This window comes from Pseudophryne corroboree, chromosome 1, assembly GCF_028390025.1.
Source record: "Pseudophryne corroboree isolate aPseCor3 chromosome 1, aPseCor3.hap2, whole genome shotgun sequence".
NCBI lineage: Eukaryota > Metazoa > Chordata > Amphibia > Anura > Myobatrachidae > Pseudophryne > Pseudophryne corroboree.
This window is the reverse complement of record NC_086444.1, coordinates 584,795,111-584,813,485: the sequence shown is the minus strand read 5'-3', so window position 1 is coordinate 584,813,485 and position 18,375 is coordinate 584,795,111. Positions and strand designations below refer to the sequence as shown.

The following is an 18,375-nucleotide window of genomic DNA, read 5'->3' as shown; positions in this document are numbered from 1 at the left end:
AATCATGGTCTTATTTAAAGCCGGAAAGTGGGGAGCAGTTTTTAGTAAGACTTCTCTGTCATTGGTTAATATGAATGTACTGTTTATTCACCATCCATAAGTTAGGAAGGTAGGAAAAAGTACAAGTCTGTGTTTGGTTGACAGATAGAAATTAAGAAATAAAAAAATACTGGCACTCAATAATGTAAATCTGCAACTGTATGTATATATCCTCATTTTAACTCTATTATAAGCAGGATGACTAGTGCTCAGTGAGAAAACGCTGAGTGGGGTCATGGTTTCTGCACCAACAGCACTTGTGCGGTATCTTATTTTCCTCCCAGAACTTCCTGCTTCCTGATATCTCTTTTAACAGGTACATTCCTGATGCTATTAGCATGTCATGTCTTATGTGATTTGGAGGAAGGGCAACTACTCAGTGTGCTAAAGTGTCCTGGTGTGACACAGATTATGAGGATTCATTACATTCTCTTATTAAATGCTATTAATAGTATAAGTTATTGAGGAATTCCATGAATGGGTTAGAAATGATTAGGCAATATAATATCCTTAATATTTCCAGCACATACTTTTTAAACTCCTTTGTACTAAGATGAATGTGTTAATGGGAAAGATGCATACATTAATCTAACATGTCAGAATCTTGCAAACTGGCTTAGTCAGTCAGTGACACAATTTCCTTCTACTGAAAAAGTAAAAATGTGAAAAAGATTTACTAATATGTTAAATTTATTGTTTATACTGTATTTTTCAATAATTATTTTTGAATTTAAGGAAACCCTAACATTTTGGCAATGCTTTTAAAGGCTCCTTAACACTGAGAGGTTATAACCAAAGCTACTCTAAGTAAGGAATTAGCTACAACTAAAGCATTACTTAAATCATAACTCAAGATTTTAAAAAAACCTCTCTCTCTCTCTCTCTCTCTCTCTCTCTATATATATACACACACACACACACACACAGTATGTATATATATATATATATATATATATATATGTGTGTACAAAAAGGTGCAAATAGCGCTACAACCTGAATATTCTATAACCAGATATCCCTGAGATGGGAGATCTTAAATTATACGTGAATTGGTGCAAAGGTTAGCAAATTAATAAATTAGTTAAAAAACACTCCCAAGACAAATGGTGTCGCAACCAGATTTCAAAATGTCCAATTCCCAAGGGAACTTAGTTTTCAAAATTGTTCTAGTGGTAAACCAGTTGCGCCTTCAGTGTTCGTGAATAATACGTTGCAAATCCTTAAGTGATAGTTAAAATATGCGTACCAGACATACGTGGAACAATCGCCTTATTTAGGGTGTCTTTGCATCTGGATGTTCCTTACTCGTACTGACTCTCCGTTCCCATCCGTCCAGATGTTGGTGTGGAGTTTGTACATATATGCAAGACAGTGTATCAATATACTGCTCTTAGAAAGTGACTTGGTGCTACTTTTGTGCAAAGTGCAATAAAGTGAATATGTGCAGAAGAAGTGCTGTAAGTATTTGTTTAAAAATATATAAAGATGAATAAAAATGAATATATTACTGGCAGTGTGCTGATTCCCTTTTTTTTCCTTAGGTAATGTGCTTAAATACCATTTACTAAGGGTGCAACACCATATAGTTCAGTAATTCAGAGGAGATCTAGAGAGGAGGTATATTGATATGAGGCACTTACATCTAAAGTTGCAATAAATTAAACGATGCTGCCGTCATTCCGTCATCAGACTTAAATACCTTAAAAAAAGTCCCATGCGGGAAGGAAAAGCCTCTGATAGTGTAGTATTATTTAAAAAAACATTTTAGTAATACATGAAGCGACAAAAAACATATAGATGGACTCGTACAATTTAGAAATACATATAAGCTTATCTGTTATTTCCTCAGATAGGAGCGGAGTGCCGGTAGGTGCCCAACGCGTTTCGTCCCTTAGTTCATCTCTGGGACTTCCTCAGGGGTCAATGGTCAACCATGAATGGAGAGTCAGTACGAGTAAGGAACATCCAGATGCAAAGACACCCTAAATAAGGCGATTGTTCCACGTATGTCTGGTACGCATATTTTAACTATCACTTAAGGATTTGCAACGTATTATTCACGAACACTGAAGGCGCAACTGATTTACCACTAGAACAATATATATATATATATATATATATACATACTAACACACACACACACACACACACACACACACACACACACACACACACATACACACACACTGTGTGTGTATGTATATATATATATATATATATATATACACACACACACACACACACACACACACATTGTACATGCAAGCATATTTGCTATTCTCTAAACGTATTTATGCTTAATGCAAGGTCACAATGCTCAGAGTTTTAACACCTACACTTGTTCCCACTCAACATTACCTCCCTTCATCACTATTTCCCTTTTAGCCACCTCCAGCCTTCTCCCCTCTTGGCATTTTTTCCCCATGTTATCATTCGACTTTCCTCTAAGCATTCCATCTCTTTCAGCATTTCTTCTTCCTCCTAGATATTATAGTAATTTCCTTCTCTAATTGTTTATATACAATACTCCTGTATCCATATTTTCGCATCTGTACTTACAGTATATGGTCTTCCATTAAATCATATATACACATTCTGTAACCATTATACTCTATTTTAGTAATTTATTTAATCATACAGAATTACCTCCCCCTTTGCATCCATATATCCAAGAGAATTCTGACATCATGTGATGTCTGCTTTATTTGCATATCACAGCTATTCCCTTTACTATAGTCGTCATTATCATAATATTTATGAGACACCGCAAAACTGCCCTGCTCTGGAGAGGTAGAGTGGAAAACTATACAACTCACACTTAAGAACAAATACTGTAAGGTAGATAAACCATGTGCACATGTGAGATTGAGGGTGGAGAGTACCCTGCTCATGACAGCTTAAGGTTTTTAGGAAAGGGCAATCCTGAGTGTTTAGAGCATGGGTCTTCAATCTGCGGCCCTCCTGCTGCTTTGGAACTACACATCCCAGCATGCCCTGCCACAATTTTGCTATTAAAGCATTCTAAAATGTAGGCAGGGCATGCTGGGATGTGTAGTTCCACAGCAGCTGGAGGGCTGCAGGTTAAAAACCCTTGGTTTAGAAGCTAGTGGGACTTACAATGAACACGGGACTAGAGCTGGCAAAACATGAAGAGCTGTGCCAGGTGGGGTTATGGTACTGTAGGCCAGAGTGAAGGGCTGGGGTTTTAAGAGAATTCTTGAAATATTTAATATTGGGTATCTGGTAAGGTTGGGTAGTGAGTATCATCCATGGTAACAACATGGCAGATGTATTAGAAATGGTAGTGAGATGTAGTTACCAAAGAGCAGGAGAGATACAGTATCAGTCACAAGCAGTGTAAAGAGGATGAGAAGGAGTGTATCTTGTGATACATAAATGTATCATGGTCAGTATTATTTAAGGTTTATTCAAGAGATGTTACATAGATGTTTAATCCAGAGTAACATCTCCTGATTAAACATCTAACTTGCAGTTACTGTAAATACTGTAGCTGCAAGCCTAAGTTGTTCTTTTTCATGTATTTACTTACTGTAGTTTATTATGGCCCTTTAGAGGCCCTTGCTTAACACATACATTAGAATATTTAAGCCAATCTCTTCATACCATGACAGACCCTGAAAGGCCTTGGAATGCATTTATATTTGCAAACTATCTGTAAACACTTGCTCTACTATATGTTGTAGATGATAGATGGCTGCAATGTCCTTCAATTAAGTTTAAGTTTTCAAAATAGGAATTATTGGGCAAACTTACCAATAGCTCCAATTTTTACATGACTGCCCCAATTCTGTAACTCACAAAGTGTCCTTGTGTTAATGTACTGTAAGCTTTTTTTTAGGTGGAGCTGGGTAAGATTTGGATGGATCAGGTTAGAGCGATTTGTTTCCTTATTTTGCATTTTCAATGTTAGTAGGTATAATGGTAACATTATATTAACTATATTCAACTTTATTAGACTTTTGAAGCTTTTACACATACATTTGTTAATTATTGTTATTAACAATGTTATATAACTTTTAGGTTTTGTGAGCTTTTAAGATAGTATTATTTTTAATTTATACTGTAGAGTTTGATCTTGCTTTCTTACTTGTTAAAACCTAAGTGAAAGGTTCTGATTGTTTCTCTTCAAAAATCATACATTTTTATGCTCAACAATATAAATTGTTTATTAAAACCCAAAACAAAAAAAACCTTTACATTGACAAATAAATTCTGGAATTTTAGTATTTTATTTAGCATCAAGAAGAGGCATGGTGAGAATCTGATTATTCTATAATATCTGAATTAACATAATACCACATTGCATTTTTGCTATGACTGTCTTACAGTTTTCAGTAAACAAAACAAAAACTTTGCAGTATCTGAGTTTGTAAAACAATGAAATGTTAAGAAAAGAAAAAAAAAGATAAAGAAGATTCCATAACTTGATAAGAGTTACAATAATAGATGTAACTAACGTAGTGGCAAAGTAATTTAGCAGCTGCTACAATACATTGAGGCCAAGTCAGTGCCTTAGCTGCTGGGCCCCATGAAGTTTTCACTAACTCCGCGTGAGTGCCAACAACACAAGAAAATTGTATGGATTTCATTTTGGTGCACTTCCTTTTTGAGCAGGAAATGCAGAGTGCAGGTTGGTGATCAACTCACATTTTAAATGCTATAGAGCCAAAATGTTTCTAGCTATTGTTGGACTATGAAGTGCGCTGCTCTTCTCTCCCTGTGAAAGTGTTTGGCCATTTCTTCACCAAGATCCTAGCATAGTCACGATTAGCCATGATTAGCATGGCTCCATTTGTATATGAAGCTACTGTTACTTTGTAAAAAAAAAATCAGCATTGCAATTGAGCAGAACCATGTTGTGTGCAGCCACACATCCAATCTCTTGCAGCCACACGCTGCATAGAGCTCTTCAGCCACAATCATTTTTTCACAAAGTACAAGGTAAGCTATAAATAGTTAGAATTCTCTAGCTTAGAATTATGTACCTTTCTATGTAAGGGCAGATAGCTTAATGAATAGATTGACTGCAATGCTACAGGCAATGGGTTCGAATCCTGGCTATATCAGCATCTTGAAATTTAATAAAGGACAGTGTGACTGAATAACAAAGAAATCTCAAGTTGAGTCCATGAATGTTGTATAGGTATTAGCAACAGAAGGGGGTCAGGGTAGGAGACAGGGGTGGTCAGGAGATGCTGGGCTTCAAAAAAGGGGGAAAGCTGCAAGTGAAAGTACAGTAATTAAAACAGATAATTGACAAGTGCTGCCAACAGCGCCCCTACCCTGCAGTGCTATCTGCGGTGCCCCCTCTTCACCCATCTAGTTACAGCTCTATCAATTGGCCTTTAGTCCTATTGACTTTATGTATCTACCTTGTATTTTATATTGTTTAAACAGCCAACAATAGATACAATAAATAGATACAATATATATATAGAGAGAAAGAGAGATACAGTTGCAGTAAAAAGTATGTGAATTCTTTGGAATTTCCTGGATTTGTGCATAAATTAGTTATAAAATGTGTTCTGATCTTCATCTAAGTCACAACAATAGATAAACAGTCTGCTGAAACTAATACCACACAAACAATTATATGTTCTCATGTTTTTATTGAACACACCATGTAAACATTCACAGTGCAGCGTTCACATACTTTTTCTTGCAACTGTAGATAGATAGATGTAAATTTAATAAGATAGGAGTTCTATTTAAGATGGGATGCTGCCCATAGCAACCTATCAGATTCTACTTCTCATTTATCCAGCACCTTCTAGAAGATAATACCTGGAATCAGATTGGTTGCTACCCATTTTTGTAAATTGACTCGATAGATAGATAGATAGATAGATAGATAGACAGATAGATGATAGATAGATAGATAGATAGATAGATAGATAGATAACAGGTTTTAGTGCTGAATCTTCTGCTCTGCCTTACACTATCATTCAATTAAAATGACCTGCCTATAGGGGTAATTCTGAGTTGATCGCAGCAGCAAGTTTGTTAGCAATTGGGCAAAACCATGTGCACTGCAGGGGGGGCAGATATAACATTTGCAGAGAGAGTTAGATTTGGGTAGGTTATTTTGTTTCTGTGCAGGGTAAATACTGGCTGCTTAATTTTTACACTGCTATTTAGATTTCAGTTTGAATACACCCCACCCAAATCTAACTCTCTCTGCACATTTTATATCTGACCCTCCTGCAGTGCACATGGTTTTGCCCAACTGCTAAAAAATGTCCTGCTGTGATCAACTTGGAATTACCCCCTATGTTTAATCACAAAGTAGGTGTTTTGCAATAAAAAAAACGTGAATTAATTTTGAACACAATTATTAGTTGTGAATGTGTAAACATCCAATTGCAATGCATACTGTATGTGAACATTGAAATACTGGTCCCACTGGTATAAAAATATATATTTTAAATAAATACAGTATAATTAGGCTTAATGATTGACTACCTACTTGATGCTATAATAGTGGCTTGTAACTGTAAAGAGAAGTGGCCCATTCAATTTGTTGGGCCCATCTAAATGAATTTAGAAGAATAAATTTGAACATTGTATACTATTAAATGTTCTCAAAGGCCTTCAGAGACTGGATACAAAATTAATGTAACACCAGTTTGGTTCCTTATGTAATAGATGATTCATTAGCTTAGGTAATAAAGGTTGATTAAAATAAGAAAATAAAACATATTCTGTTATTTGTTACCTAAAAAACTGACACAGAACTCACCTTTAATAAAGACAAATGTATTAAAACTATTAACATTCTCTTCTGTAAGCTGCAGTTAAGTAATGCTACCAAAGCTTCATTGCTAATTGGTCCAGTATGTATATATCATGTACACTTTAGTGAATGACATTAAAACAGCAATAAAAAAAAATCACAAACTTCTTATTATTGCTTATCTAACAATAATTCTAAGAAAATAATTCTTACTTTCATTAAGATAAACAGAGACAAGGGTGTAGAACCAGACAAACTGGCAAAGGCCAGCTACCCCAGGTCAGCACAATGCGAGAAGGTAAAGTGTTAGTTTGTGTTAATAAAAGAAAAACAAAATCTATATACAAAAATTAATATACTAGCTAAAATGTAATTAAAAGACCAGAAGTATTAATAAATGTGTTAAGGGGGTGCTAAATAAGATCTCACAGTGTACTGCCCCAAAGCAGCCCAGCCCCACCAATCCAGGGGGAACCGCACCCCAGACCCGCCCCAGGTACTACTACTACTAGTACTACTAATTATAATTATAATAATAATAATAATAATAATAATAATAATAACAACCATTATGGTTAATATAACATAATGCCACATGATAATGGCATCTGAGCAAATGTATCCGAATTGAGAGCTAACTTACCTGAAGATACCTCTGGGATCTCCAAATGGCACTACAGAGACCAGCATACCCTCCAAACACTGGTCCTATCCATGCCCCTCATACTAACAGAACAAAATGTAAGTTGCTCAAATCAATTAGGATATACAATTCAGGTGCATGAAAGGGAGGGGGTAGTCTGAGCTAGAAATACATTGGGGATAAACCCCTGGTGTCCCCCAGCACACCGAGCTGTACCTGTACCAAGACATGAAAGGCTATATATATATATATACATATAATAGAAATCCAGAGGTCTTAGATACATACAGTTTGCAAGCGTATGATAAGCCACCATGCCCCGACAAGGCTCCTCTAATGCTGGTAATTCCTAATATTTTATTACCCGGTAGCGTTATTATTCTTATTATTATTAGTACCTGGGGTGGGTCTGGGGTGCGGTTCCCCCTGGATTGGTGGGGCTGGGCTGCTTTGGGGCAGCACACTGCAAGATCTTATTTAGCACCCCCTTAACACATTTATTAATCCTTCTGGTCTTTTAGAACAAAAAAAGATGAGAATGGTCCACCAGCGCTGCCTGTATATATTCTGTATAGATATTCTTCTGTTTGAGAATATCCTGCACACTCAATGAAGCACAAAAGGCAAAAAAACTTTATCAGACACCAGATAGCTGTATTCGTCTTTCTTTCAGGTTAGACCCCTGAATGTATCTCACTCACCTCAAGGCAGTGAGATGCGTTCATATAAAGGGATCTTTAGAATTTCAATTTTATCCTGACATCTGATTGCACAATGGTCATATGGAAACTCACTCACCAGTGCTTCAGGCCCTATGTTCACCAAAAGGTATCTTTGGCTGTCTCATTCCTCTGTAGGTGTACCTCAAGTTTAGCTGACTCCAATAAGGAATGCAGGACAGGTTGTTCTCTGTATATCAATTTATTCAGAGGATAATGCAACAAAATTTAAAAACATATTCCATAAAAAAAATTAAAAATAGGGTTGTGTTACTCCACTCCATAAGGACCTTGAAACATTTGCCTCTCACCAATTTAGTCCCGGGAAAATAAACTGGGAAATATAGCAAAGGTCTGAGGAAAAGATCTTATAACCTTACAGAAGAGTGGAAGTGATTCTTCCCTGTATCTAAAAAAGTCCAATCACCAACGTGTTTAGGAAATGTTTTCTTCCTCAGGGTGTGAAGTGAACAAGCCAGGCTACCACATATTTATACCAAACAATCTAGTCATGTGACCGACAGCCAATCCTTGGCCTTTGTTAACTCAAACTAGTTAAAAATACATTAAACATTCGTCTCTGTCTTCCATATTAAACACCTAACCTTATATGTCATACATGTACATATTTACAAACGAATTTCACATAAAAACATTATAAAAATCCATATTTCTACCAATTATTCGGAATCCGGTTATATGCAAAACATGCACTGGATTCCTATCTTCTATATAGTATTAAATGCTCAATCCTCTCCCAGAATTTCTCTTTTACATCTTATATCGAACGTGTCCAATCAAAATTGATAACCCATAATGCCCCATTCTTAAAATTCCATTTCATTGGGTCACTTCTGGTGCCGTTTCCGTTGCTATGGGAACCGCCAGAGGGACTTCCGATTACAGTTGTGTTGCAGCAAAACTCCGCGGCTGTCACTTGGCACCCATTGTATGTGGTTTATATTTCTCCATATTAGCGGGCACCTTATTTCGCTGACCGGAAATTGGATCACTTTACTTCTGTCTGATGACCCGCAATCGGGAAGTCAAGCTCCGGAGTCTGGAACGCAGTAGTGTTTACTCCATTAGTCATATAGTTCACATGTAAATACACAAAGACCATATTAGTACTCTGCATTCCAAGTTAAATATATACATTAGTCATATTAATGGTGAATACTTCTGTATCTTATAAAAAGCATTTAGTTTCAATGTCGACATTTAGCCCTCTGGGAATGAGGGTCTTTAATTCGTATATCGTTCTCATCTCTAAACGTGCCAATTTTATATCCTTCTCATCCGTTCTCCAACTGGACCTAAAAGTCTTTATTCCACAGAAACTAACCAAATTCTTAATATTACATTGATGTTTATTTTTGAAATGCAGTGAGACATTATTTGTCTCAAGTACCTTTTTTACATTTCTAACGTGTTCAGCCAATCTAGTTTTTAGTATGCATGTGGTTTTACCCACACTGTGAGATCTTATTTAGCACCCCCTTAACACATTTATTAATCCTTCTGGTCTTTTAATTACACTTTCACTAGTATATTAATTTTTGTATATAGATTTTGTTTTCCTTTTATTAATACATACTAACACTTTACCTTCTCGCATTGTGCTGACCTGGGGTAGCTGGCTTTTGCTGGGCCCAGACCTAGAGTTAGGGACCACCAGCATCAGATGAGCCTTGATGGGGCCTGGTGGCTTATCATACGTTTGCAAACTGTATGTAACTAAGACCTCTGGATTTCTATTATATATATATATATATATATATAGTCTTTCATGTCTTGGTACTGGTACAGCTCGCTGTGCTGGGGGACACCAGGGGTTTATCCCCAATGAGTGTCAACTCAACATGGACATTATCAACTGTCTCTTGCCTTTTTTCCCAGCTTATGTACTTAAGAAATACTTAAGCACACAAATTGCTACTTATGGCCGAGCATGTAAGTCACACCAGGCATCACATGCTATATGAAGAAAAAAAGGATAAGTGTATGAGGACATCTGCAGATCATATCTGTCCCAGAGACTCCCAAAGGTACAAAACATTTGATGATTCACCAGTCAATAAACCATAGTTACACATGCAAAGCTACAATTCCTCATGGTGGCTACAAAATTTTAATGGAGAATTTTCAGTTACATTCTGTATATTGAAGGGGGGAAATACAGAAGACATATGTAAAAGTTGTCTAAGCTTTTCCTAACATACCAAAGTTGGGGAAATTGTGGGAAGAGGGAAGACTGAATTCCCAGGAGAAATGGCAATTGGGATGGAAAGGGAGACATACTCTATCAAGGGCCATTGTTCCATCTCCATCCAGGTCAACCACAATAATATTTTGTTTCAGTTCAGGGTCTACGTCCTACCACTCTAAAATCTCTGACAAGACAAGTGAGCTCCATGAAGAATATGTATGGTATATGAGGCAGGATGTAATGGAGTCCAAGATTGCCAGAGGTGTGGGATGCAGGACAATCTCAGACATTTATTTAAAGGGGCAATAACTTACAAGGCATGTTATATATATATATATCTATCTGATGACCCAGGCATATGCACACATTCGTTTTTGTGCAAATTTTCCATTTGGAAGTTTTTGTCATTAGTAAGCAAATATATCACCTATTTTTGCATCTGCAGATGCAACACAGTGTTTACCAATTGGGATTGTTTTTATTCTATGGATTTTATAATCTTTTTACAAAATGATTCCATGTTAAAATTTTAAAATCGGATCTGAGAAATGGCGGTTTACAATTCTTTTGATATCTAATTGATGTATGCCCCTGATGAAGTCAATGTGACGAAACGCATAGGGTTAATCAACTCGTGTCCATTGTGTCATTGTAATCACAATCTCCACCTAGTCTTTACACCTTTGTTAAGGTGAGGGGAGATTTACACCTTCTATTGTATTATATCATATACTGTATATGGATTCTTCTGGCATTTTAAACTATATTTTATTGTTGCTACAATAAAACAACATTGGTTGAAAAATTCTGATACTATTTCTTTTGGGTGATTTGTTTTGGTGAGAGGGTTTTCATTTTAGGGTACGCACCACTGAAAAAACCCTAGGTAAAACTGAACATGTGATTGGCCTCGTCAAGTGGATTTGCTTCAATTCCATATATTGTATTGATTGGCCTCGTCAAGTGGATTTGCTTCTATTCCATATATTGTATTGATAATTTTATATGTATTAGCGCACTGGGATACTTTTTGTTGCTTTATATATATAAAATTTCTCAGGGACAAAACAGACTATGAACAGGGAAAAGTAAAACATTGGAGCAGGTTTGGAACCATCAATCAACAATCCAATCGAACAGACAGACAGTATTGGAAAACAGTACCAGTTAAAGGGAAACCATCACGAAACCTAGAAGTAAACACACCATCTCCTACCCTAAGGATGCAGAACAGATTCACAACACTCCAATAATGACCAGACTTTTTTGGCCCAAAGAACAGGAACAAGACCAAAAGAAGCCCCAAGAAACTCCCTGAAGGAAGACATACGCCTCGCATCACCTCTCAAAAGAAGATATACAGAAGAAGAGGAAAACGGGGCAGTAGGAGGGAGAGAAAACAAGAAAAGAGCATTAAACTGATAGACAAAGGAAAAAGGAATCTTTAATCTCTCACAACATACACTGTCGAAACCGGAATTATCTTTACTTAATAAAGGTCTTACTTTCGCACCCACGGGGGGTCTCAACAAATTTGAAACTTTCATTGATCTAAATAAATTCATTAGAAAACTAACATTAAAAAGACATTGTTTAAGGAAAGAGGATGCTGTTATTAGTAACTATGAAAATCAATCAAAGTCAGGTCTAAAACCAACCTCAAAATGTTATCCTCTTGAGTCAAAAGGAAGCAATGTGAATATCTTTTATGAGATGGTAAAAAAGGATCTATGTGAAACTAACTTGGACACAATTAAAGAGAGGAACATCACAAACCGAGAAAAAGAAGCTCTCAAGAAACTGCAGAAGAATCAAGAAATCGTGATAAAACAAGCTGATAAAGGGGGGGGTTTGGTTATCATGGACCGCAAGAAATACATCAACGAGGCACAGAGACTACTTGAAGATGAGGCATCATACATTAAATTATCTAGTGACCTCAAAAATATTTTTGTTGATGAATTAAGAACACTTTTGGTGCGCAGTCTACGCACAGACGTCATTACTAAGGAAGAGTTCCAATTTCTGATGAAATCAGACCCCATTACCCCTATTTTTTACTTCTTGCCCAAAATCCACAAAAACTTGGAAAACCCGCCCGGAAGACCTATTGTGGCGGGTATTGATTCACTTACATCAAATTTATCGGAATATGTAGATGTTTTCCTCAAACCTTATGTGAAAGAGCTACCATCATACCTGAAGGACACTACCGCTGTGTTGAACTCCTTAAAAGACCTTGAATGGAAAAACACGTTTAGGTGGGCGACAATAGATGTCCAGTCGTTATACACTTGTATAAACCACGAAAAAGGAGTAACCGCATGCAGAGAATTCATGGAGATTGATACCTCACTAACAGCTACTCACAAAGATTTTATCTGTGATGTTATGTTTTTTATTCTTCAGCACAACTATTTTAAATTTTTAGATCACTTTTATCTACAGCGATGCGGGACCGCTATGGGGACGATTTTTGCACCGAGCTTCGCAAATCTTTTTATGGGCAGTTGGGAGAAGGACTTTATCTATGGTAACCATGATTTTAAGAACCATCTGATTTTTTACCGTCGCTACATAGATGACATTTTAATTATCTGGGACGGCTCAGAAGAAAGGTTTTACGAATTTGTTGAATTCCTGAGTAAAAACGAGCTAAATCTTGTTTTTACATCAAAGATCAATAAAGAATCCATTGAATTCCTCGATCTGATTCTAGAGGGGAGGGATGGAAGAATTGAAACCAAGAACTTCATTAAGCCAGTTGACACAAATAGTTACCTTCACTACAAAAGTAATCATTTAAAGAAATGGAAAAACAACATCCCCTTCTCCCAATTTAACAGAATAAAGAGAAATCGCAGTAACCAGGGAGAATGCGAAGCCCAAATTGAGAAGTACAAAAGCAGATTTGAGGATAAAGAATATCCAATCAACATCTTGGAAGAAGCTGCTACTAAAGCAAAGGCACTGGAGAGATCAACATTACTAGAATACAAGCCTAAAGAAATGAAAAAAGATTCCGTTTCGTTCATTACAACATACAACCGCCATGAGAAATCCATCAGAGACTCACTCAGTAAACATTGGGGTAACCTATTAATGGACCCGGTCCTTAAAGAATTCCTGCCTCCTCGCCCCGAGATCATCTTCAGAAAATCTAAGAATCTTAAAGATGTTCTAGCACCAAGCATGCTACGAAAGGAACCTGAAGAAAGCACATGATTGCCGAAATGCACTGGATCTTTTAAATGTGGCCGATGCAACATCTGCAGGTACCTACACCCAGTGAGGAAAACATTCACAGACATGGAGAAAAAGGAAGTGTACAAAATCAAAGACTTTATAAACTGTAATACCCAATCAGTTATTTATCTATTGGAATGCAAATGTGGAAAACAATATGTGGGAAAGACAAAGAAACCGTTAAAAATAAGGATTCAAGAACACATCCGCAATATAAAAAATCAAATGGAGAATCACGCTGTATCCAAACATTTCAAGATGGCACACAACTCTAACCCGGATGCCTTGACTTTCAAGGCAATTGAACTAGGGAAGTTGGGAGAAAGAGGCGGCGACCTGGCAAATAAACTTTCACGCAGAGAAATGTATTGGATCTTCCAATTGCAGACACTCCACCCGAAGGGGTTCAATGACTATTATGAAATCGCTCCGTTCCTGTGAATTTTCTGGTGCCATCATTACGGTTGGATTCCAACCCCCTGTTCTTCATCCACCCCTTAGTCCAACCACGGCATAGTTATCCTTATCCAATATCACCTCCTAAACGTATATCCTCCTTCTCCCTCACTTCCACTGCCAATGGTTCCCCCCCCCCTCCCACTCACAACACCCCCCCCACCCCACCTCTGATATATGATTATACTAATATTATGCTTCTATTTGTAATATGACACATGTATGGTAAGTAATTATTACAGGAAAAAAAGGTTATGCAATGACAATGGGTGCGCAATTGAACAAGACTGAGCTGCTTGGTTACTGCACTTGGAGGGATAAACACATAAATCCCTGAATGTTTAAAAAAAGTGTAGATGTGCAGCATACATAGGCGCTCAAGCCGTAAGATGTATCCCTTGTATGAATTCGAGGGATGTATTACACCAAACCAGAATGGATTGGAAAAAAGTGCATTTAATAGTAAAAAACACTCACATGTATACAATACAGACAAATTAAAAACATATTAAAAAACATATATACACATTATTGCTCGGTAGGACTGTGAGGCAGTGGCTGGATCAAAAGTGCTTGTGCAGTAGAAATAGTGATCAAATCTCTCACCATCTGTTGGCCCTGCGGTGGGCTAGCTTTACGGAAAAAGCAAGAATGGTCCGGTGCTGATTTAGCCCGGCACCACCGCAAAGAGCATGAATCAGGCCCAAGGATCCCTTTAGTGATGTCACCGCTCCTCAGTCCAGTCCTCTATCCAGATACAACGCGTTTCGGTCGTTTAATTGTGACCTTTTTCAAGTTTGGATTGAGGATGTTGTGCCAGGGTAGATCTTTTATACCCATACAGGTGATTTCTATTCCTATCACCTGCGTTAGTGGTGCGCGTCACGTCGCCGGCTCGTCCCGCCGGAAATGACGTGATCTGCGTTCCACCGCCAGCCGGAAGTATGCGTGTCAATGCTTTACCGGAAGTACTGTCCCGGCCGCCGCGTTCTCTTTTCAATATCAAAGTTCTTTGATTATCCTTCCGTTTTATACTCTGTTATATGTAGAGTATATTAAAGTTTCCACGGGTTTATTGGATCCAAGATTTTCTTTATAAAGAATTATCAGATCGCCGTCGGCCATCTTTATTACTGGAAAGATTTTCTTTTTCCATACTATTAATTTCACAAGGATTTATTCCATCGAGTTCTTCAAGAATATTTTATAGAGGACACCCACTCTGACCAAACTTAGTGGTACTTAGTATTCCCACAAGTCCTTCCCTATTACCCGAGTGGGGTCACTCAATTTTTCATGTTATTTTGATGGAATTTTTCCAACAGATGTAGCTCCACATATCACTCAGAGTAAAAAGAAAGAAGAAAGAGAGCATAAGGTTAGAAACATATATAAATATATTAAAAAATCAATCTAAAAACCATTTTAATTCAAAATCAACATTGTGACCATGGGGTTTTAAAGAATTAAGGGTAAAAATCCAGCGCATCTCATTTTGAGCTAGACTTTTTTCAAGATCTTTATTTTTCCAACTAGACCTGACCTGTTGGATACCCAAATACCTAATGATATGACCCTCACACTTATTATGTACTTTGGAGAAATGTTCAGAAAAAGGATGACTATCCAGGCCCTTGCGGATATTGTACATGTGTTCCGCCATTCTAGTTTTCAAGGGCCTGGATGTTTTTCCTACATATAACTGCCCACACTTACACTCAAGCAGATAGATGATGTTTCGTGAGTGGCAAGTAATGAAATCTTTAATCATATATTTCTTCCTCGTTTATAAACGACTTAAGAGGAATTGTACAGATCCAAAGATTCTTGATACACAGATGAAAGAAATGGGAGACCGCTTCCGTGAAAAGGGGTATCCAGAATCCATCTTGGATAAAGCAGAAAAACAGGTTAGATGTACAGACAGAAAAGAACTTCTAAAAGAAAAGGCACCCCTTGAAACAACCAAAAATCCATATGAATGGGCCTTTGTCACTAAATATGGCGCATATCATAAAAAAATTGAACATATCTTTAAACAAAATTGGAGAATTTTACAGGATGATCCTGTTATTGGAAAAATTATTCCCGATAAGCCTACGTTTATCTACAAAAAAGCCCAATCCTTGAAGGATCGATTGGTAAAGAGTAGTTTACCAGAAAAATCGTTGGCTAGAACATGTAATCAAGGCTTCCACAGGTGTGGTGATTGTCTGATGTGTCGGACAACCACCAAAAAGGACATACCACGCAAATTCACCGAATTCACTGTTAATGGAAAGAAATATATGATTAAAGATTTCATTACATGCCACTCACGAAACATCATCTATCTGCTTGAGTGTAAGTGTGGGCAGTTATATGTAGGAAAAACATCCAGGCCCTTGAAAACTAGAATGGCAGAACACGTGTACAATATCCGCAAGGGCCTGGATAGTCATCCTTTTTCTGAACATTTCTCCAAAGTACATAATAAGTGTGAGGGTCATATCATTAGGTATTTGGGTATCCAACAGGTCAGGTCTAGTTGGAAAAATAAAGATCTTGAATAAAGTCTAGCTCAAAATGAGATGCGCTGGATTTTTAACCTTAATTCTTTAAAACCCCATGGTCACAATGTTGATTTTGAATTAAAATGGTTTTTAGATTGATTTTTTAATATATTTATATATGTTTCTAACCTTATGCTCTCTTTCTTCTTTCTTTTTACTCTGAGTGATATGTGGAGCTACATCTGTTGGAAAAATTCCATCAAAATAACATGAAAAATTGAGTGACCCCACTCGGGTAATAGGGAAGGACTTGTGGGAATACTAAGTACCACTAAGTTTGGTCAGAGTGGGTGTCCTCTATAAAATATTCTTGAAGAACTCGATGGAATAAATCCTTGTGAAATTAATAGTATGGAAAAAGAAAATCTTTCCAGTAATAAAGATGGCCGACGGGGATCTGATAATTCTTTATAAAGAAAATCTTGGATCCAATAAACCCGTGGAAACTTTAATATACTCTACATATAACAGAGTATAAAACGGAAGGATAATCAAAGAACTTTGATATTGAAAAGAGAACGCGGCGGCCGGGACAGTACTTCCGGTAAAGCATTGACACGCATACTTCCGGCTGGCGGTGGAACGCAGATCACGTCATTTCCGGCGGGACGAGCCGGCGACGTGACGCGCACCACTAACGCAGGTGATAGGAATAGAAATCACCTGTATGGGTATAAAAAATCTACCCTGGCACAACATCCTCAATCCAAACTTGAAAAAGGTCACAATTAAACGACCGAAATGCGTTGTATCTGGATAGAGGACTGAACTGAGGAGCGGTGACATCACTAAAGGGATCCTTGAGCCTGATTCATGCTCTTTGCGGTGGTGCCGGGCTAAATCAGCACCGGACCATTCTTGCTTTTTCCGTAAAGCTAGCCCACCGCAGGGCCAACAGATGGTGAGAGATTTGATCACTATTTCTACTGCACAAGCACTTTTGATCCAGCCACTGCCTCACAGTCCTACCGAGCAATAATGTGTATATATGTTTTTTAATATGTTTTTAATTTGTCTGTATTGTATACATGTGAGTGTTTTTTACTATTAAATGCACTTTTTTCCAATCCATTCTGGTTTGGTGTAATACATCCCTCGAATTCATACAAGGGATACATCTTACGGCTTGAGCGCCTATGTATGCTGCACATCTACACTTTTTTTAAGTAATTATTACAGTCAAACCACACTGGAAATGCCCAATCTCGCCCGATCTTGGAAGCGAAGCAGTGTCGGGCCTGATCAGTACCAGACTGGGGAGACCATCTGGGAATATCAGGTACTGTAAATAAAAAACTATATAATAAAAGCCTACATGAGCTAGTCATTGTTACAACTGCACATATATGAACCTATCACTAGCCCTTTTTTAATGTCTGCACTTCTAAATACGAGCATACTGTCTGCACCATATCACTAATTGCACTAAGCACTACAATTAACCATATTTACATTTAGTATTAATTATTATCTGTATTTATATTTAGTGTATATGTTTCCCATTAATCTGCACGTCAACGCACTTTATTGATGAAGCACCTTATTTATATATATGATAAACCCATCTAGGAACTGCTATTATGATGACTAAATTGCTTTTAATCACCTATTAATTAAACTTCTCTTTTCTCTAACGTCCTAAGTGGATGCTGGGGACTCCGTCAGGACCATGGGGAATAGCGGCTCCGCAGGAGACAGGGCACAAAAATAAAGCTTTAGGATTAGGTGGTGTGTACTGGCTCCTCCCCCTATGACCC

The 18,375-nt window shown here is 37.3% G+C and overlaps 1 pseudogene; it reads left to right on the top strand.

Annotated features, from left to right (window-relative positions):
- Positions 1-17,789: 17,789 nt before the first annotated feature.
- On the top strand, positions 17,790-17,909 carry LOC134940266 (5S ribosomal RNA; annotated as a pseudogene).
- Positions 17,910-18,375: the final 466 nt, after the last annotated feature.